The sequence below is a fragment of the Falco punctatus genome (assembly GCF_963210335.1).
Source record: "Falco punctatus genome assembly, chromosome: 9".
NCBI classification, from domain to species: Eukaryota; Metazoa; Chordata; class Aves; order Falconiformes; family Falconidae; genus Falco; species Falco punctatus.
In genome coordinates, this window is record NC_137589.1 from 4,075,273 (window position 1) to 4,097,136 (window position 21,864).

At 45.1% G+C, this 21,864-nt stretch overlaps 1 protein-coding gene across 1 annotated transcript in view; it reads left to right on the plus strand.

The window, feature by feature from the left end:
• LOC308069972 (uncharacterized protein) overlaps positions 1 to 18,802 on the plus strand; it is a 53,105-nt gene extending 34,303 nt beyond the window's left edge. Inside the window, exon 2 of the mRNA XM_080403163.1 lies at positions 1 to 18,802. This exon is cut by the window's left edge and continues 19,334 nt beyond it. The gene's annotated coding sequence lies outside the window, so the exon portion shown is untranslated.
• The last annotated feature ends 3,062 nt before the right edge of the window (positions 18,803 to 21,864 follow it).

The window sequence follows — 21,864 nt, forward strand, 5'->3', positions numbered from 1 at the left end:
TGCTGGCGAAAATGCATTCACCAGACCCAGTTAGGTTTTAATTCTACAGCAACCTGAGCACCTCCGGTAAGCCTGCAGCCCCACACATTTCTCCGAAGCATGGACTGCTGGCGAGAAGCAGAACAGAAGGTCAGTTACAAGTTGCCGGTTTTTTCCCCCCCCCTTGCTATAGCTGCAAAATGCCAGAAGAGCTTCAATTTGAAGCCTGAAGAAACTGTTATTCCTGCATCATCTCAGTGGAATGCAAAGCTCAGACAGGTCCTTAGGATGTGTAAATGTCACAGAGATTCAGTTCTGCAGAGAAGTCATTGACACTCCAGTGACAGCACAGCAGTATTTTGCTTCTGGTTCAGTACAAATTACAGACAACTTGACATTAGAGACCTTCGAATGCAAAAGCAGACTGAAATCCTGCATGATCAACTGACTCCCTATTTACAAAACCACAGCTTTCATTTAGACGGCTCTTCAGGGACAAATTGATGGAATGGAAACGGAATGGGGAGAGAAGCCAGGGAAGTTTCTGATTCGTATGGTACCGCTTGCTCTGCTGAAACCTCTCAAGTACGGCTGAGAGTCTCCCTTGCAAGATACTGTGTGCAAATGTTCGAGTTCTCATGTTCAGCCTCAGCTCTCTGAACTCCCCCTGTAAAAAGCACAGAGACCCAACTCGTTTAAATAAGAAAACACCTTAGCAGAGCTTCCAGTCTTTGCTCATACTGTTTATTTCAGATAATTGCCTGTGTTCATCTAAGTTGTCTAGTGACTTTGCAATTATGCTCTTGTCTTTCTTTTTACACGTAATAACAGCCCAGTGACCATTCTGTTAACATGGTTGAGTGCAGCTTAATCCTGCATTTTAAAGAAGTCATTTGCTGAAAGTAAGGCAAGAGAGATCACAGCTTGGCTAGGAACTACTGCGGGCCATGGGTCAAAATAATGCTTTGGGCTCTACAGACAAATCAAAGAGCCCAGATGCACGTGTTGTATGTATATGGGGCCAAGATACTGGGTGAATGGCAAAAGGACTGGAGCAATGGCTTTAACTGCCTGTGAAGTGAAGATATCATGACATTCACCCAGCTGAATCTCACGGAGATCAAGAGACCGTGCAAGCATCGCTTTGAACAACACGGGAGAAAAACGGTTAAAGAGAAAAAAAAATTGCCAGAATGAGTAAAGTATGCTCTTGCCCCAAAGATTGGCTCCGTGACTTCATTTCCTACTGGCAAGCGAAGGCCAAATAAAAAATGCAGGAAACATTTCCATGGCTACACTGCCCATTTTTTGATTTCTTACAGGTAGGGTGGGATTTTTTAACCTGCTCCCAGCTGTGGCTGTGGGCTGCCTATAAAAGCAGCCATCCCATACCTTCATCAGAATAAAAATGCAGCCTGGGCTGCATCTGCCAGGGGTGCTGGGGCAGGGGTGGGCCATCAGAAGAATGAACCTCGTGAGCCCCTTCTCTGCCATTAGAGAGGGCAAAGCTCCTCCTTGGCAGCTCCCTGGTCCTTGGCAGGAAGGCAGGGTTGGCTCACACCTGGGGATGGGAGCACCCGCTGTGATTTCTAACCTTTCGGTCATGGCAGGACTTTCGCATTTCAATTCCTGTGGTAGCAGGACCACCTGACCAGGATCAGAGGAGCAGCAGCCCAAGTGACACCAAACTCCTAAACTAGCGACGCTACTTAGCGAAGAAAAGGCATTGCAACCTGCAGCGCCAGCCTAGCAAAGCTTGGGCCAATCCAAAGACAGGGTTTATATTGCCTAATTAATTCAACTGTCATGAAATTAAACTATCATGTACTTTGATATCTGTCTGTTTTCTCAGGTGCAGTTATATTTGAAGAGACCTCATGCCTGTTTAGCTGTGATCCCTTTTGGAAATAATTGGCGCAGTTTTGATTGATAATGTGTATTCCTTTTTAAAAGAAAACACACTATTTTTCATAATCAGAGGCTGAATGCATAATGAGTGCTCTGGTGCTGCCTTTAGCATCAGGTCTGTCAAACTGCACAGTTATTTCCATATTGATGCAAACTAAGATATTACACTCCCTCATTACATTGACATGGCACATCTTTCAACAGTCAGCTTCCAATCATACGTTCCTTGCAAACAAAATTACCTTCATTTTCTCTTTTGCTACAGAAGGAACTAGCAGTGGAAATGTGCCCTAACAAGCTAATCAACTAATTTTTAGAATATGTTTGAACCATTTAATATTCTAAAAGAAAACAAGAAAAAGTTGCTAATGGGTATGCTGGCATAAACAGAAATAAATAGACAACTGGTTGACTGAACATTAGCATACTTAAGTTATGTCGAAGTCACAGTGGAATTCATTTTGCAAGTCAAAAAAGCAAGATCTATTTGTATCCATAAGCTGAACAACTTCATTTACTCTGTACATTCTTGAGCAGACAACCTTGGTTATGAAGGTAAAAGAAAAAAAGGAAACTGTCCTTTTATGAGCCAAATACTTCAGGCAATAAATGGATTTTAGTGGGACCAGTGTGTAGGGCTACTGATAATAGTTTGTGTGATACTAATGGCCCGGCTGCTAGGAGAGAGGAGTCGCACCCTGGGTTATGGGCTGCCATTCAGAGGGTTGGCAGGAAGCGAGGGTGTTTCCAAAGCAACATCAAGGGATGGAAAAACGGGAGAGGCAGCTTTGCATCGCTGAATCCGAACTCCCGTCCCAAACAGGCAGCCGTCAGCAGGGAGAAGGGTTTGTGTTTTAAATGACGTGGTTCAGTGCAAAGGGAAGAGTCGCAGTAAACAGGCTGCAAGGGAGCACAGGTAAAGAACGTTGACTAGAGAAAGCATTGCTAAGGTAGCAAACACCATGCAGGGCAGCTAGCAGCAGGCCTGCTGCAGCCACGAGGCGCCTCAGCAGCCTGTGGCCAGGTCCCCAGCCACCCCCTGGGAGTCCCACAGGGACCCTCCGATTCTTTCAGGAAACACATCATTTGTTTTGCTGCAGGAGAATTGCAGACTCTGTGGAAAGGTCATCATGCTGCCTCATGTTGTACGGTTTGTTTGCAAAAAGGAGTTGGGTTTCATTTCCTATTAAGATACAGCTCTGCATTTACTACAGACGTTAATTTGCTTTGGAAAATTCACAGAAAAGCAAATTATTGTGTTGACACGGTGTTTAGGCAAACCTTCGGTGTCTCCTCCGGGTCTGAGTGTGGAACAAGTGACAGTCCTTCCCTGGGCTGGTGTATGATTGCAAAGCCCTGACCCGATAAGATCCATAGTGGTCACCGAGGCTGGTTGTGCCTGAGGACAGCCCTGGGCAGCACCTTCTCCAGAGGCAACGTGGGAAGCAGCAGAGCCATCCTCACGTGAAGCAGAGACTTGCCTGGTGCAGCTGCGTGTCCTCTGTGTGCAGAAGATCTTCAGACAGAGCACTGATACGTCCACATGACAGCTTGCCTCTTCCGATAACCACACACTGCGCAGGATGTGAAGACGGCAACTTTCAGCCCAGTCTGGACGAGGAATTTGCTTCTGCACCTTCAATTATCCCCAGATTTCATTAAGGTAATGTGGCCGTTAAAGCTTGCGAGTCGATTCTGAATACTTGAATGTCCAAATCATAGTCATTCCATGCACAGGTCATCGTGAGGAGTATATGGGGTGATTTACACATCTGAAACCATTATCTTATCTAGTAGCAGAACCCGGTCTTTCCAGCTGTATGTGTAAACTTTAGGCACTGTATTTTGCATTTCTTTTCCTGTAGGACACTTGGGAAGCTGACCCTGAAGGCCATTAGGTGGTTAGAGTTACTGTAAAACCTAGTATTATCAGCTGCATTTCCTTACATATCCAGGGAAAAATACCTTCCAAAGTTGACAGTTGCATGGGAACGCACCAGACTGTTGCCTGATGTGGGATTAAACAACACACTGTGTAGCAAGAGAAACATCTGTTTGTTCTTGAGCTGAGCAGTGACTGTCTCGGATGAGGGTCCGGAAGAGGAGAAGGAGAAGGCTGAAGATGAAAGCCTGCACTTCAGCTGTTGGGGGAACAAATACATCCACGCTCCTGTAGAATATTTCCGCTCGATTGTAAAAATCAAGGCAGTGGCTATTCCAGCAAATACCCCAGCACCACTGCGGCATGACAGCCAGCAAATGCAACTGGAAACATTTCCATCATAAAATCATATCCTACTAGTCAAAAAGGCAGGCTAGAGAACAGATGTCCCAAGATCTGTGAGTGTATTATACCCATTACGGATGTCTTTCAGTTTAGAAAACAGAAAGAGGTTTCTAATGATGGGAGTGGCTGGTGGAAAAAGGAGGGTGGAAGAAGCTCTCATCCACTGCTGGGACTCTGGCAGCCTGTATCCCACCCAAAGGAGCGTGTGGATGTGGAATGGCATGTAAAATCAGAGGCTGTGGGCAGCCAGCTGAGGGAGGGCACTCGGTGTGTAATGCGGTATCATGGTTTTCAAGCAGTTGGGATGATGTGGGGCACGGAGAGGGAGAGGCAGCTTTCCTCTCGTGTCCTTAAGAGGTTTTGAACATGCTCTTCAGCTTGCAGATTGAGATATAAATTTGTGCAAAGAAGTGTGATAACTCTCCCTGAAACCTGATTTGATTTTCTTCCTAGGATATCTTATCTGGCATAGAGGAGATTTAAGTCATACCAGATTATGAAGTGTTACCCTCTCTACTCAGCCAGAATGTCTCTGGACAGTCCGGCTTCCAGAGCTAAGCTTCAGGTTGCCTCTGACTGCAAGTTTGAATTTGGAAGGTGCTTTTTACCCGATCGCTGACTCAAAAGATGCAAACGCGGAGTCCTATGCCTAGTGATTTCTTTACATAAGTAAAAATTCTGCAAAAGATCCCTTTAATGACATCAATTATATGTAACTAGGTGCACTTTGAAGACCGATTTCTTTTTTTACAGGGTCGTTTTGAAGCATCTTTGAATTTATTAAGAGTAATTTTCTCTTTATCAACTAAAAAGCAATCTTCCCGTAGAAGCTAACGCCCCTGATGGGTACATTGTTCCACCTTCAGGTCTCGTTATTTACTCGCCAAATGCATGAGATACAGAGCCTGAGAACAGTGCACAGATATAAAAATACGTGACTTCACCTTCCTTTTTTTTCCCCAGCTGGTGCTTGTGCATGGGGTGTGCAACCGTGGGGAATGGATGGAAAAGGGGACGCGCCATTGGGGAGTGTTGGGGGCTGGCCTGCTTCCCACAGGGCTCCCCTGGTGCTGCAGGCTGCACCTAGCCCAAGCTGCCTACACAGTGAAAGATAAAGAGTTAAAATTACATTATTTAAAGGTTAAATTAAGAAAAGGTGTGAAAGTTAAAGGTTTTGCGCTTTCTGTCCCTAACGAGCCAACCCATCCCTGAACGGGCTCTGATACTAGACCCTTTGTAGGCATCAGTACATCGTTCCACCCAGGTCATGTTCTGAAGAGTATCAAGACCACCTGAAAACACAGCAACTTGAGTTTTAATTCACGACAGTTTTCCACCCGCTGCTTGCAAACCTGCCAGAGCTGTGGCCAGAGCCACAAGACTTCTTCCTTCCTTCCCACTTCTCCTAACATCAACAGGAGGTCCTGTCCAGACAAAGGGCTTTTTTCCTTGACAAAGCGAAGGAAACCTTTCTCTTCAATTAGGTATGCAAAGCTTCACTCTTGGCCGAAGATCTAAACCTCAACTGTTTGTGCTACATTGTGAGCTGTTGTTTTATATTGTCCCCATTCACAGTCCCTCTGTGCAGGGAATGGGGACAGTCATCCGTGCCAGCTCACACAGACGTTGCAAGAATAACTGCATTAAAGACACGAGGTACTCAGAGCTTATGGACATATGGATATCTGCAGCAGAAAGAGAAGGCCCTGATCATATAATTCCCTCTGCCGTGGGAGCTACTGTTTCTACTTAAAATTTCACTGACAATATAGAAAAATGCCATTCAGGCAAAGCAATATGCCTATGCATATAGTGGATTGCTGGAGAGTATAAAATAACAGCCAGCCAGCCAGCAGCTGATAATCTGCTTGTAAACTCCTGTTTGAAAATAAAGACAATCCCATTTTACAGTAACCAGATGTTTAACAGAATATTAGTATTTACAAGTGCCTTAGGCTATTGTTTTATAAAGGTCTGAAGAGGGCTTACAAAAATGTAAAATCACAAGCAAGTATGCAGTTCAAAGGCCTCTCGAAGCTGTGAAATTTTGTGTAATGTGGGATAGACCGCCTTTTGTTTGTGCCTGGTATGTTGGGTGTGATGGATTGCCGAGTGTTCCTCCATAACTTACCTAACCAAGTTCCTCTCTGCTCAGATTTTTCCCCATTCTTTATTATCCATAATTGGATAACTTCTCTCCAATTTTCTCCTTGGAACACTGAAGATAAGGTTTCTGTTTAATCATCCCACTTTAAGTACTTGCAATCAGACAGGATATTGCGGCTTTTAAAATAAGACAATGACATTTAATGACTTTCGTTTCTTCCTATACAAAAGATTTAATTTATATGCTGGAGTCATCTTTTTCATTGGAAAATTCTCTCTACTCTTTTTGAAATGATTCAACCTGATTAACAACCTAATTCTCCTTTTATATTTCTGATTTTGTGGCTTTCACTGCCAGCATTTGCTTGTCATCTTTTTACCAAGTCTAATTCGGCTTTTGTTTCTGAATTAGTGTGAAGTTAAGAAGCCAGGCAAGTAAGGTGTGTGAGTGCAGAGATGCTACCGCTGCTGGTGTGCAGTGTTGGGAGGAGGTGGGAGGGATGGCTGTGTGCTGTGCTGATGGAGCCACGGCTAGCATCACCGCGCTTGGAGGGGTGGCATCAAAAGCTCTAGGAAAACAGAGGGATGCTCTTCACAGCCCTTAGAGGCTCTAAGAAATTCAGGTGAAGGACTGTGGGGTCCGTGTGTGTTTCTGGGAAAACACAAGGCAGAAGCAGTGCTGGGGACGCAGAAAACACATCGCTGATTTTGTCAGGCAATTGGGAAAAGCCCCTGGGGCAGGAGGCTCTGTGGGGCAGGTGGGCAGCTGGGGAAGGGGGAATGAGCCAAAAGCTGCAAGGAATAGAAATTAATGGTCTAGAATACACCTTGCCTGGCTGCTTTAAAATGCAAAAATGCAGATTATTTGACCCGCCAGTTTTAAACTGTCTACTTGCAGTGTTTAATATTCTTCTGGAGTGCTGTTGGAAAGACAAGTTTCGTCAAGATGCTGCCGTGTGAGCACATCATCTGGATGAAATGTCTGTTCGAAGCTTTGTACTTCCTGCATCCTTACTGATGATTTGACGGTTAATAACATAAATTGAAATGTAATCTTTACCTTTGAACAGGTGAACATTTGCCTTTAGCAAGGTAAATACAATTGTTTAGGAATTTATTTTGTTTTACTGCTAATATACTTTAAAGGTATCACCATTACTCTGCTGGCCATCATTTTCTTTCAGTGCCTTTTGGCTTTACTTAGCTTCTAACGTTTACTTTGATTTACTTAGCTACTATAACTTTCTGATTTATATTTGTTACACTTGACTTTTGTGGTGTATGTATATGTTCTATTGGCTTCAGAAATGCCTTAATTTTGCAGTTGTGGGTTAGGGGTTTTCAGCATATAGGAAAAAGGTACTTGAGCAGTCCCTATTACAAGTTACTTTTTTTCTGACAAAACTGTTATGCCCAACAGATTTAGCCCATAATTGTTTGCTGGGCTGTGAAACCAGTCTTTCTAATGGACCTAATCTACAAATACAATGTTGAAGTGGGTTAGTGTAAGCCACTTTGCTGGGTGAGGACTTTTCAAAAGCTCAAATGGCTTTTTCTACACTTCTTTTGTCTTTGTATGAGACAAATGGGTGAGCCCAGATGCTTTTATTTTTCCCAGTAGTGTCTCTACGTGCATGGGTTGCCCTTCCCCTATGTGTACAACAAGTGCAATGAGCTTTGCGTGGAGTTTGAGCTATAACACCGCATTTCTGTACTCGCTTTAGTGCCACACTCAATTTTTCTGTGTCAAGCTATTACTCCCTATCGCTGCCATTGCTACCGAGTGGCACTTCATTTTCAGTTGAGTGGCATCTTAGTTTTTGAAGATGGCACTTTGTTTTCAGTTCACGTGTTATAAATAAAATGTTCAGGGGCCTCCTGATGCGCACGGGCCCAGTGCAGCAGGAATCTCATTTTTGCTGCTGCTGCTGCCCTGCCCCAGACGTGGCCCCGGGTAGTGCTGGGTCCAGAGCCTTGCTGGAGCTGGCCCAGGGACGCCCTACATGCTGTGCAACACAGAGCTGGCCCAGGTCTCCCTTGCATGGGAACTGCTTCCATCCCAGCCCCAAGGGCTTGGGAAAGTGGACATGCACGTGCGGAGTGCCATTGGGGGCTGTTAAGCAGATGCTAATGATACTTCCCATCTGAGGACTGTGAAGTATTGTAATGATGCTTTAACGCAGCTCAGCAATCAAACACCAGAGTGTAATGAAAACAGGAAAATGTGTTTACCGGAGTATAAAAGCATATAGAGAACAGAATGAAAATGGTTCTTCACTTAAGGGCACACACATGTAAATACACATATGTGTCACTTGACTAATCTGTGACACTTAAACCCAAACACAATCCCTATTGCTGGGGCACCGCAGCCACGGATGGAATATGGTACACTAGATAGGATCCGCTTTCCAGATCAAGATCCTAATCTTACAAGTAACTCCAGGCTGCTGAAATCTTACAGCCACGTGATGTCCTCCGTGCGGTGTCCCCCACACCCCATCGGCGATCAGCTCTGCCCCAGTGCCTACCCTCTACCCTGCTCCCACTGGGATTGTGGCAACAATGAAGCAACACACTGGGAACTCTGGGGTGCTGGCAGGACCCAAGCAAAAGCCATAAGGCACCCAAGATGACAGATAACGAAAAGCCAAGTAGACTGGGGCGGGGGGGGGGGGGGGGGGGGGGAAGTCTGGCTCACGACATTTAACCCAGAGCATTGCCTCTCCTATTGAATTGGTTTTGCTGGCTAGAGAGGCAGCTTTGATGCTGTTAGTACTCCAAGCGTAGTTTTGGCATGGTAATTTCCTTTAAGAAAAAAATAACCGTGAAGTGAATGAGAGTTGACATGACAGATTGTATCTGCTGTGCCTGTTGGCCCCAAAGGCAGTCATTTGTGTTTTAAAATTCAGTAATTATGTGTGTACACAAATGTTTCTAATGGGCCCCAAACAGCTAGCAAGACGGGCCACCATCCCCGAGAGCTGCATAGCAGACGCGGGAAAGATTAAAATTAAATAAACAAGCAAGGAACTTAAGGTTTGCCTGGGTGGAGAGAAACGTCTAGAAGAGGAACCTCCAAATGGGGAGCAGCCACAGGTTGCCCCATCATGAGGAAGGTCACTTGGAGAAGCCTGACCACAATGAAAGAACAAAACCCACCAAGAGCCTCGCGAGGCTGGTGGGCTCTGCCGGCGGAAAGCCCGCGTCCTCCACCCACCGGCGCTGCCTGTGCAGGCACACGGATGCACGCCCTTTGTCTGGCTTCATCTGCATCTTGACCGTGCCTGAGGCGTGGACTGGCTCGAGTATGGATTTTTATTCTGTTTCGAGCAGCTCTCTTAAAACCCAGCAGAGACCCTTGACCGGGCAGCTGGGCTATCGGGGCAGCGCCTGGTTAACGAACCGCTGTGGCACCTTTGTTTCTCTGGCTGCCTGGTGCCCTGTTCTCACTTGTACAATTATTACAAAAATCAGACAGAATGTTGCCTTAAGATATGATTTTCATAGTGGGATAGATTTTATTATACCAGCCGTACAATACCCGCTATTATCATTTTGATTATGTGCTCCTCTCATTTGCACTATTGGAACATTATCTGTGGTACATTCATTATTACTTTATAAGAAACTGAAACTACATCCTTAAGATGAATTGTAAGGAAGGATTTCTATTTCCTCAGATAGATACTTTGGCTGAGAGCATTAAGTGGCAAACGTTATTTGTAAAAGTTTATTTTATTTTATTTACGTAAACTCTAAAAGAAAGAAATAACATAGATATTTCTAACAGACAGAAAAGCCCGCGGCTAGTTGCAACAAATGACTGCAATTTAGAATTCATGTACTATTAAGAAGTTCTGATTAAATTGTAAGTTCCTTCAGAGGAAGGAAGTTGAATAAATGAAAGTCTGGCGTTGGCCCAGTGGGCTTTGATGGGCTTGCAAGGGCCAAGGGTTCAACAGCAGCTCATGGGTTCCCTCTGCCCCCTCAAGCCAAGGTCCCTGACGATCAGATCTATCAGGCACCTGATGGGAGAGGGCAGAAGGTCAGGAAGATGTTTGTGCTCAATAGCCCAGTTGGGTTTAAAGCAGTGGGTTTAAAGAGGTTACTTGTATGGCCGGTGGGCATCCACCACTGGAGCACAGTACGTGCCCGTGGGTGAGACCACCTTGCGCTGTATGTCAACAGAGATGGCCTTTGCCCTGAGAATTTTGCTCCTCACCTTTTCTCCGTGTTGCCTTTACCATGCAGGAGGCTTCATCCTTCTGTACACATGGGAAGGGAAAACCGCCAGCTGCAGAGACCTTACCCAGCTCTCTCGGTGCAGGTCCCATCCCTGCTTCCTAACCACACTGCCCCGCTTCTGCTCAAAGTACCTGGGCACAAATCCTGACCTTATCCAAGGTCTAAAGCTGTGATACAACCAGGTCCTCTGGCTGAACAGTGTCAAGAGCACCTGACTCACGAAGCATCCTATATTTTTGTTGAAGATGTCCCTGGCCATTGCAGGGGCGTTGGAGTAGATGACCTTTAAAGGTCCCTCCCAACCCAAACTCTGCTGTCGTTCTGTGACTTGGCTGTGCTGCTCAACTGCCGTGGACAAGTGGGACTCAGCACTCCTGTTTAAAGGGCGTCAGTCGTTTCAGGTGCCCCAGAGTGGTTAAACCCCAAACTGGATAGAGCTGGACCATCTCAAGGAAACTGCTAATACGTGAAGCCGGTTGCCAATTTACAGAAAGATACTTCATGACTTCACTGGAAGAAATCACACTTTGCTGTGTAGATAAAAGAACATTTTCAGGTTGATTGCAAATCATAAATATTTGATGTGCTGCAATTACTGGTTCCTAAGTATCATTTTCTAAATAATTATTATTTCTATTAAAGGCATGGCAACTTGGGATGGAAGAGTGAGTTAATGCAGTAACAGTTCACCACTGAAGATCTGGGTTTGTGGAAGGTCATAAGTGAACTTGTCTTTTGTCTCTTCCCACCTACCTGTCTCACGGACCACCACAAAAGATTGAATTGGTGCTCAGGTGATCCCAAACCTAGCAGGACAGAAGTTGTGGGCTATGTCATACAATTTAGTTTCTGCCTGAGTAATGCCCAGCTCTGCTTGATATTTCCAGTCTCCTGAGAGCCAAACTCGGGTAGGCATGAAGAGCTTTTAAAAATAGCATTAGTCGTCAACTAGTAGGAGCTAAAAACAACAGCAGTGCAGGCCCGTGAGAGTAAGGGCTGGAGTCCTGCTATGATTTTGCGCCTCCCTTTACGTCTCTCAGCTGTGTCATCATCGTGCCTTTGGGCAAATTATTTACTCTCTCTCCTTCCTCAGAGTCATCAGCTAAATGGATACAATTCCTCTTTCAGGGGTCTGTGATAAGGTGGAGGTGGTGTTTGTAAAGCACACTGTGCTTTGTCTCTGTTAGGAGGCATCCTATGAAGCGTGTTCATCGTCAGGCTGTTCAAAAGAGCAGGACATGGGCAGTCCAGCAGGACAGAGCAGAGGTGCCGCTGGGGGTGAACCACCCGGGCATCTCCACGTCCAGCCCTTCTCTGCTCCAGCAAATCCACTCTTGACCCTCTGCAAGACCACTTGTAGCCAGATCTCTAAATCCAAGTTATTTTTCCCATGTAGCCCATCCACCCCGCACCAAAATTTCCCACTTGGCACCGTTGGGCTTGAGCAGCTGGTGATGAGCCGCAGGGTGCAGCTGCAGCAGCCCAGGTGGAGATTTTTCCTTCCAAGGCATTAAACAGCATCCTACGGCCACCGCCCCAAACCTGGGCATGGCACCGGCCGGGACCGATGGTGGCAGAGGTGGGTGGCCACAGTTCCCTCTCTGGCCGGTGGTTTCTGGACCAGCTCCGGATTCCTGGTGTTTGGTTGGTTTCTGTCTGACCCCTAGTGCTATCCAAGCGCACCTATTCTGTGGCTCAATTATTACTTACAAGTTGGTAAACAGAAAGAAAATACTCAAACTAATCTGGAATAAGTCAGATATACTTTTTTCACCTCTGGGGAGATTTTCAACTATAACAATGTAGCTTTGAGCTTCTGACAGATGCTAATGAATTGTTGTTTACATGTTTGATTTACTGCCTAAACAAAGATAAGACATGCTCTTGAAAACACATTGAATGCACAATCCAAACACATCCATTAAATCTGTCACAATAAACATGACAGCTTTCTTCTAACCTAACAACTGGCATGCCTCATTTACATATTAATGAGAAAACTGGGATCAGTCTGCACAAATTGCTTCTATCTTGCGAAGGGGAAGCACTGACTGACAGTGCAGCTCTCCATGGTGTAAATACAACAAGTAAATACCTCTGCCATCTTAATGGATTTTATTTTTATTTGCCTATTTGGTTCCACAGTTATTGATTCGTTGCCTCCTGCGAACTGCAGTGACAGACATTACAACTACAGGGACAGACATTAAAAGAGTACCTACAGCTTTACGGGAGTCGGGGGTGTCTGCTGGGCTTTGGGGTTGGCTCTTCCCAAAAGGGCTTGGTCAAAGGCTGGATCTGCCTCAAAGACCTCTCTGGTCTCCATCACCACAGGGTACATGTCCCAGTGCTGCCAAGCGCTCTGTTGTCCTTAAAACATGCTCTGTTGTCCTTAAGCCTCTGGAGGATGAGCCGTTCTGCAGGTGGGAAATCAAGGCACAGAGGGGAAGCTATTAAAAAATCCAGCCCTGTGCCATTTCAAATATGATTTAGGAGCTAAATTCCTGGAGTTACTTGGATCCCTAACGCTGCAAAGGTTGCACTGGAGTATGCTCATGCCCGTGCTGTCAGCATAACAGTGGCATCCAAATGTCACGGAAATAGAGCTTTAGGCATAGCGGAGACCTGTAAGGGTTTTTCCTGCACCCTGGAAACCCTGAAGTCACATCAGCAGGGAGCTGCACACCATCTAACATTATTTTTTATTGGTATCTGTACCCTACGCTACATTTTAGAATACTAAAAATCTACTTTATCTATCTAATTATCTAAAAGTTAGATAGCTGGTCTTAGCCGGATGCCTGGGCTCGCTCTGTGCCAGTAGGGGAAGCTCAACGCCTACCCAGGGCAGACTGGGCCACCTGCATCTGCCATCAGGCTCGGGAGCATCACCCTCCACTGCCTGCGGAGCGATCCCGGGAAGCCTCGTCCAACTTTTGGACAGTTAAGGGAGGTAAGATGAATTGCACCTGCAGTGTCACTGAATTTCAATCAGGTTTACACTCTGAAGTGCTTAAATTACCTTCTAGAGTGGCGCTTAGTTTTCTAAATCACCTGGCTACTTTGGGAAAATCGACTTTGAGTACTCAAAGCTTTGTGCTGTGCAGATGTTCTGAGACAAGATCCACGCTCAGGTTCAGCAGGGGGTGCTCAGAATCCTTAGAAGTAGATCCCAAAGCACCTTATGAACCCTAGAGGCTCTATACTACCGTATCAAGGGATCATACCATTGTACACTAGAATTTTCCGCAGAGCCAGAGGCTGTTGCAGCAGAGACATGGGAAGTTGCGCACTCCAGGTCCGAGGCAACATGAAGATGAAGCAGATGCAATCCTCAAATCCAGCCAAAACCTGGCTAGGTCAGGAAGCGTGGTACAGATTTAGAATCTGTATTTCCAACAGAAGAAGCTTGCAAGCATTCCAAGGCAGCACTTCTGACCATTATGTGCCTGTTCGAAGGCACTGGAGAGCTATTTGCAAAATTTTGATCTGCCTCCAGTTGTACACTTAAGGCATAGCTTGGGCTTTGGATTTAGGGAAGTTTCCTGTTGCGATAGTTAGCTCTAAAAGGCTGTATGAATAACACTAGAATGATCCAAACTGTTCCAAAGGACTCCAGGGAAATTAATGCACTCCTATGCTTTTGTTTTGAAGTTGGTTGGTTGTTTTTTTTTGGTCTCAATGAACTATTTCTTCCCTACAAAATTGTGCACACTGCTTTATTCTTCTGAGGCCCACATAACCAGAAATTTCAGAAGGCTAATTTATGTCCTGAAATTTATAGTTCTATCTCTAGATTAAAAGGGATGTGTTCAGTTACTCTTGGATATAGATTTCTTCTCCTCCTTTCCAAGACTCTGTTATCTGACTCATGTCTCCAGACGTTAGTGGTTTGCCCCTGAAGTAGTCTTTCATCTGTTTATGGCTGAACAGTTTGTGTGCTAGTAGGGCATGGCATAATAACTGAATTTGTATTAAATAATTAACATCAAATGAAACAGATTTTGCTGTAAATGTTATTGCAATCCAGCATTACGGAACGACATTCAAACGAATGAACGCACCCAGAGAAACGCAGACAACCTCCCCCAGAAGGAACCAGACCCCCAGACCCCTAACTTTCTCTGGTGACAAAGTCCTTCATTCAAGTGCAGAGACAGATCCCCCAGCCTCATCCAGGATGAGCCCTCCCTCGCAGTCAGAGGCTCTGGGGAAGTCGATGGGGTGTCTAGTAGAATAAGCTACTGCTCAACCATGCTGAGCAGAGTTAGTTGCATGCAACGTACAAGCAATGAACTGATTTAATTTCACTGTCAATCAACAAGGAAAAAGGGCCAGCATAATGCAGATAGTCGCTTCTCTTCAATCTGAGAAGAGCTTTGGGGGAAATATTGTAAATGTCATAATACAATATGTTAAATATAGTAGTTAAAATACTGTTCTGCAGCCAAATTCTCTTCTTAGACACAAACACATCTCCCACTGGCAGGAACGGGAACTGTGCAGGGTAGCCCCAAATGAGGAAAACCTTTTCCAGGGAGGGAAGGAGGGCTGGTCAGCATGCGGGGTGTGTGCGCCCTCTGAACCGAGCATCAGCAGGGACCTGTGGATATGAAAATATTCAGGATGACTTTGAAGGCTAATGAGGAATAATTCTGGAAGAGATCTCTAATCTTGTGCTCCAGGACACTGGACTAAATCCTAGGTCAAAGCCAGCATTTCTGTTCCTCTGTACTAATGAACCGTGGACTATGTAAGCGCAGGAGTGAAGCCAAGAAGACCCCAGTCCTAATCCTGATTTTAACACTCCCTGTTTGTGGTTGCATGCAGATGACTTAAAGCTGCTTATCCCACACCATGCAAAACCTTAAACGTAATTGTACTGATAAGGGCAGCAGCTGTGGAGAGGCTGAACACAAGGGCTGTGCTTCCCATGTTCTGTGGTCGCTCTTTCTCGTCTAAAATTACAACAGCTGCACAGGCAGAGATTTGCTCTGGCCGACGCCGTTGCTAACCAGTGGGCATCAGCACCGCCAGGTCCCCATCTCCAGCTCTTCCAGCTACAAACAGCTTCCAAACAGTCAAGGCTTAAGAGATGAATGAGACTGACAAACAGGGCAAAGCTTTGCTGTGGGGGTGGTTAATAAATACAAATAGACAAATGCTGTTTTCCTGGTAGTGATGGTTCCAGGCGGTAGCTTAGTCTTCCTAATTATGGGAAAACTAGGGGTTTGTGAGGAAGATGGAGACGGTGAGGAAGAGTACTTCCGATGATTCTGTGACACCAGGATCACCTAGCAGGAGAAGATGGTTTAAATAAAATACTGTGACACCAAATGCGTCATCATCTATACTTTCTATTCCTTTTGCCTGCTCCCTGTAAAAAGCTAGAGGCATGCCACGGCCACGTTATGATATATTGTCCATATGTGACCGTATTCTTCTAGTGACCAGCAGGAAGCTACCTAAAGTAGAAGCTGTACAGTAATTAAAGAGCACAGAGTAATCAGCAAGTGTGGGCACTGAAGGAGATGTGAGACCACTGAAGGAAGTATGGGTCATTACAGCTCAGTGCAGTATAACTAGATGAGTAATAAGAGGAAGAAAGAGGCGCAACCCATCCCTTGGACCTTCCCTGTGTAAATCTGTCTAACCCCTTTAAAATCCATTAGTTTTATTTTTTAGCGTTGATGCACCAAGGCAAATGAGTTCCACAATTTAAGTAGACTTTATGTGAAAAAACCCTGAGTACCTAGTATTTGCTTTGCCTACTGATCCAAAGTTTCATTTGGCATTCGCTTATTCTTAAATTGAGTAATGCATAATCGCTCCCATTACACCTTCTCCATGCCACTCAGGCTATTACAGATCTTTATCATATTCCTCCTTCAATCATCTCTTTTTCGAAGCTGAGGGGGATATGGGAGAACTGCACACAATATTGAAGAGGTGAGCACACATGAATTTATATAGTGGCATAATGATGTTGTCTGGTTTAGTGGTATTTTGCTGCAGTTGTGATGGTCTAAGGATACAGATGGAACAGAGTTCATCGACAGATGTAACACCTTTTATTACACCAACTTATATAGCTGGAAGAATTAAATGAGCTTTCAGGCACACATGCGTATAATATTCTGGTTGCCTTTCTGGCTGCCTACGAGCTTTGACTGATGTTTCTTCAAACTATCAGCAGTGGCTCTCACATCTCTTTTCTAAGTGGTAATAGCTGAAGAAGAGCTCATCAGTGAGTATACAGAGTGAAGGCTGGGGTTTTTTTCCCTTTGAGCTTATCAGAATTGAATTCGATCTGCTGTTTTGCCACGGAGTCATTTGGCACTGTGAGACCCTCTGCAGCTCTCAGACAGCTTTGCCTTTGCCTTTTGCATCATTTTGTGTTGCCATTTCATTATTCATCTGTTTTCTGGAGGGAATTTGTAAAAGGAGGTGAACAAAAGGCAGGGGTCAAATTAGTATATGTGTTTCTTCTGCGCTAAAGCACAGGTATTGATGGGCTCAATAGCTATTCATAATGAACAATCACTGCAACATAAGAGTTTTTACTGAGGCATTGACAGCTCTTTAAAATTGCAGTTCATGCGTACTTTTTTCATGCTGGGGCCCGATCATTACGGTTTCCAGCTGAGCAGCTGTCAATTTGGGCTTACCTGCTTCTAGGATCCCAGTTGGGAAAGCCTTGTTAAACTCTCATGTTGCAAAGCAATCAAACATGTTTGTTTGTTTGTATGTTTGTTTGTTTGTTTGTGATGATTTATGCTTTGATTAGGCATTTGATATTACACTGGTTAGGGTAAGGTGCAAGCAATCTCTTGAAACGGTGCCAGCACGAAGTCAATATTTCATTAAGACTCATTTATGAGAGAGCAGATGAAGTACTATAGTGAGGTCTCTACCCATTTCGTATGCATCTATTTGGGTAAGGCAGCTGATTTTTTTAAATGTGCTTTGATACTTAGTAGAGTTATTACTGATACAACACCTAAAGCAGGAACAGTCATTATGATAACAAGTGTCATTTATGGATTAAATTTAATCGACTTCCCTAAAAAAAAAAAAAAAAAAAAAAAAGCGACTGCAAATATGTGAGTGTAAAGACATTGGTACTGCTATATCTGCATGGATGTATAGACAAAGCTGTACGGAACAGTGGAAACATTTGAAAGAAGAGCCAGGGCAATATCAAGACCAGGCTGTGCAGCCTGTGGCAGGGTTTATTTATAGTATTTTGGGCAAGGGCATATATTTCCTCCCCTTCTTTTCCCTTATACTCGGTCTCTTTGCTCTCCGTATGACATGCAGCTAATCCACGCTGTGTGACCCTGACCCACACCTGCAGTTCTGCTGGGGTGGGAGCAGCACCGGGCTCCATCCATGCCCCACGCTCTGCTCAGGCACCGGCAGTGACCCCCCCTCCGGCTGCCACATGCGGCTCCCGCTGCGTTGCTTGTCCACAGCAGAACAACGAGAGCAACAGCTTTAAAGACAGTGCAAGTTGCCAAGAAGTAGATACACAACCAAATGCAGAGTTGGCTGGGGGATACAAAAAGCAGGACTCCGGGCTGGGTGCGTTGCAAGAGCTCTCCTTGGCAGGCAGTGCCTGTTTATGCTGACGAGTGCACACTTCTCCTGGAGACTCCAAGGGGAAAATGTGTTTTGCTTATATGCGAGTCCGGAGACACCTTTTTACCCCGAGAGAGATTTTGCTCAAACTCGGTAGCACTATAGTGCACCAGATGAGTGGGAAGCAGCAAGTAAGTTGTTGGCCAAGTGAGGACACATCCACCAAATGAACTCCTCAGCTGGTACCCACTGACAGGGAAGGCTTGAGCACCACAGCAAGCCTTGTGTCAAGTGAATGAGTGAAGTGAAATGTAACGCCGGCCCTGACAAATGCTTGGCACCGGTGCCGCTGGGGAAGATTAATGCTTCCCTTCTCCTTACCTGCACCGACATGATGTTCTCTGACACGCGGCTCTAATTGTAGGAGCTGAGGTGTAGGAAATGTCACCCTTGCTTAAAACGTCAGCACGTAATCGGTCTGCGATGATGTGGAGACAAACAGGAGGTTAACAGATAGGTCTTTATCTTCTGCATGCGGAAGAAGGTCTGCGTGTCTGCGTGCCTGCCGCAACGATCGCCATCGCTGTGGTATGTGCTTCCCTGTGCCGGGAGGGGAATTACAAATGAGGTCAATGTACTCAACGAGATGCTGCCAAAATATGTTTTTCCTTTCTACAAACTTTTTTTTTTTTTTTAAGAAAAGTCTCATGCTGGAGACTGTAATTAATAAAGGAAATATTTATACAGTGTCACAAAATTTACCAGTCACTTTATAAACATAGATGATCCATGTTCCCTGTCCCAGGCACTTACGGTCTAAAAAAGGCAAGACACAGAGAACAGTTTAGATGAGGGAGAGCGCAGGGGTTATTAACAGTGAGAAGAAAGAGGACGGGTTGCAGGGAAAGCTTTGTGAGAAGGGAAAGCTTCTTCATGGAAGTCAAGGTGGTTGTAAGGCAAGGATGGAAAAGTTGAAGATCAAGGCAAAAGTGTTTTGAAGGAGCAGGTACAGATGTGGGCACACATCTGGGAGCAGAGGTTCAGGCAGCAATGCTGGTGGAGCACAACTGATGAGAAAGCTGTGGAGAGGCTTGGAAGGTCTGGAGGGGCAGAGGGTAAGGAAGGTGGTGTGGAGCAGATCTTCAGGATGTGGGCTGGCACTGAGCGGCAGCCTCAGTGGAGGAGGTGAACGGAGGGCTGGAGAGCCCTGCAAGCTGGACCGAGGGGAGCTAAGGGGAAGGTGGAGAGCTAGTGATGGAGAAGGGAAGAAAAGACGAGGAGTCATTGCAGAAAATGCTGAATGAATGTGCGGTGGAGAGAGTAGAAGGAGGAACGCAAAGCTGAAGAAAGGAGAGGAAGTGAGATAAAGGAAAGGAAGTTCAGGCAGCAGGAGTTAAGAACTTTGCCATTGGTTTCGAGACAAAGGAGGAAAATAGATAAGAATAATAGAGAAGTGAGTGGGATTAGGGGAAGTGCTTGGAGATAAGCAAGGCAAGAAGGTAGAAAGCAGAAGACAAGGCAGGCAGGCAGCGCAGGGGATGAAGTAATGAGGCTTGGGCAACTGCGGGGGATGGCAAAGCAACCAAGGAGCCCTATCCGTTTCTGACGTTCTAATTTTTCTTCTCTGATGGGAGAAAAGGAATTAAGGTTATTTTCAAGTAGCTGGGCAGTAAAACTGGGGCACTGCAACTACCCCCCGGCCAGCCGCTGCTTGATTCAACCCCTCGTGCGCGTTGGCTGTGGTGGCAGCACTGTAAGAGGCGATGCTGTGGCTATGTTACGCTTGGTGAAATTGGTCCTTATTCAAAATCCGCAGAGTTCAGGCAATTCAAATATATAGTAGTTTCCAATATTCCCTCAGAAAGATAAAGTCTATGTATGTCTGAGTTTTGAAGTAGTAAAATGCCACAGTATTTTTAGTCTTTGTTTGATCAAAGAAAAATGAACCAGATAGTCAAGTAAAAAATTACCCAGGAGCTGAAGTCACTGGTGATGTCTTTTATTGCGCTATCATACAAATAGGAAGGATGTTCTTTTCATCTGACATAATGAAAAATGTATACCCTTTCAAACTCCCTGGTATTAATTCTGAAGTTAGCCCAAAAAAACCCCCTAGACGTTACCTAGAACTTGACGACTTCTGATTAATTTAATAGGAAAAATCTCTTGATATCAAATACCAGCTACTGTTCAGGAGAAGGTGAAGAGAATATGAATTTTATTTTAAACCCATCTATTACATGCAAGTAATGATAAAGAGCAATTTTCAGACTTTTCTCATACTAATATTTATTGTTCATATTAGATTAATCAGGATGGAAGTGTTCTTATAAGAGGTAGGGATGGTCCACTCATGAGTAGGTGCAGTCAGAACGCTATCCAATCAAGTAGATAAATTAAGATTTTTCTCCCATGTGAAAAATTTTTTCTACTCCAAAATACCAAAGCCTTTGCCTCACAGAGGTGTCAGCCAGCACTGGGGCCATGTTGTGCAAAGCATGGGGGGGCACTTTGAGCAAGACATCCCACGTCCGACATCCTCCCTTGCTAGAAATCCCATTGGAGACCAGAATGGAAGTAGTGGTGGTATACAGCTGGGGAGAGACACCCACAGTTAAGTGACTCTCCCAGAGTTGCACAGATGGCAGAAATAAAACCTGAAGTCAGATGTCTCAGGTCCCATCCAGTTCCTCAACCAGAAAACACTCTTGCCACATGCTATGCAAGCCAAGTCTACGCACGTGTAGCAGCCCCGCAAAGCATCCCCCGAGCTGCGGTACCAGTGGCTGTGGGGCTCCTTTGGGGTCTTACTCCACACTTTTTAAAGCTGATGGCAAAAGCCCCGCTGAACTGAATAGCTAACAGTCAAGCCCTGTGGTGCTTTCATGCTAATTACGCCTTTCATTTCGGTTTGGATGATGTCAGTGAAAATACATTCCTAGCACACAGCCCTTCGTGGGTTTGAACCTAGTGATGGCGATACCTAGCCCGTGTTTATAGCCCAGCCTTTGGACCTTACTGGTGCACCTTTACACTTTAGTAAGGAGAAGCATATGCTTTCACATCAAGATTTTTATGGCAATTCATAAAGGCTTCTTTTGAGCTACCGTTTATTGTACAGAGTATTAGAAGTTACAGGAATTTTGGCCTGAATCTGGAAGATCCTTCTCAAAATATAGTTCAGGGATATATTACTGCATCCACAAAGTACTCCCAAATAAATGGTAAACACAGTGCCTGGCTGTGCCACTGGGTGGTACGTGATTGAGGTGCAGCCGGAGAGATCCTGGGAAACTCTTCCGACTCCCAGTGCAGGTGCAGTGGAGAAGTTTGCGTTTGCTGCGTTGCGGCCACGAACTCTAGAGTTAATGCATTTACAGTTTATATTTGGTAATTAGTTTGGAGGTAGACCACACATTATTATTTTTGAGTGTGGTCACCATTGATCAGATATACATGATCCAAAAGCTGAACACTTTCGCTGCAGCGTGGAGATAATTACATTCATAATTTTATATTCAAGCAAATGATGGAATGAGGAAAAAAAACCACCAGCCACAGTCTGGGTTCTGATACTGAGGTGCATGGAAGCAAGGGGGAAGATGACTCTAAGGGTTTGCTTTTTTTTTTTTTTTTCTTTGCATCAGAAATCACAATTTTATTAGAAGTGGCAGACTTAATACGACTGCTCCCGTGGTTTAAAAAATGTCAGCGTGAGCAAGTGATTGTAACCAAGTGGCCCTTCCAATGTGGAG